Below are 923 nucleotides of genomic sequence, written 5' to 3'. Positions count from 1 at the left end.
TTCCTTACCTTTGAGGCTATCTGAATTTGAAATATGCTATTTTTGTTTAACAATCATATTAATAATTATTTATATATGGGGCGCCTGGGTGGCTCAGTCGGTTAAGCGTCCGACTTCAGCTCAGGTCATGATCTCGAGGTCTGTGAGTTCGAGCCCTGCGTTGGGCTCTGTGCTGACCTCTCAGAGCCTGGAGCCTATTTCAGATTCTGTGTCTCCCTCTCTCTCTGACCCTCCCCCGTTCATGCTCTGTCTCTCTCTGTCTCAAAAATAAATAAACGTTAAAAAAAATAATTATTTACATAAAACAATTATATTTTTATCAGGGCTCTCTATCAGTCAGGAGCTTAGCAACCAACAAATTCCGATTCATATAGTTCAAGAGACTGCAAATAAGAGGCTGCTTACAGGGGTGTAGACAGGGCGAAGGGAACAAGCAGGGATGGTGAGGGATTAGCAATGGTGGGAGCCAATACTGTCCTAGGCCTGAAGGGACAAGGGGTGCCACAAAGTCCATTACTTCAGTCCAGTGTAAGCTGAAGTCAGGGAAGGGTGCAGCTCAAAAAATATGGCCCAGAGCAGGAAAGGAGCAGGAAAGAAATGCCCTGTCTTCTCTTTCCTTCTGCCTCATCTTGAGGTGCCTCCTTTGGCCAAACCCACCCAAGAGCCAGCTGGCAGTGGAGCCTGGTTGATGCAATGCGGCCCGCAGAATTTGGTCCCCAGAGCTCAGAGCTGCATGGACAGAGGCCAAGGATGGACCCAGGGCGAGGAAGAAAATAAGCCACAATGCACACATCCTCACTTTTGAAATAACAAGCAATAATAGGTCTGAAGAGAGTTTGTAGGTTTCTTTTGGAGCTTCAGCCTCACTAGGACCTGTGTGATACAAAGTGCCTTTCCCCAGCTAAGGATAGAGAACCTGAGGG

The sequence above is a fragment of the Panthera onca genome, chromosome C2 (assembly GCF_046562875.1).
Source record: "Panthera onca isolate mPanOnc1 chromosome C2, mPanOnc1 haplotype 2, whole genome shotgun sequence".
NCBI classification, from domain to species: Eukaryota; Metazoa; Chordata; class Mammalia; order Carnivora; family Felidae; genus Panthera; species Panthera onca.
Note: the sequence above shows the minus strand (reverse complement) of the source record.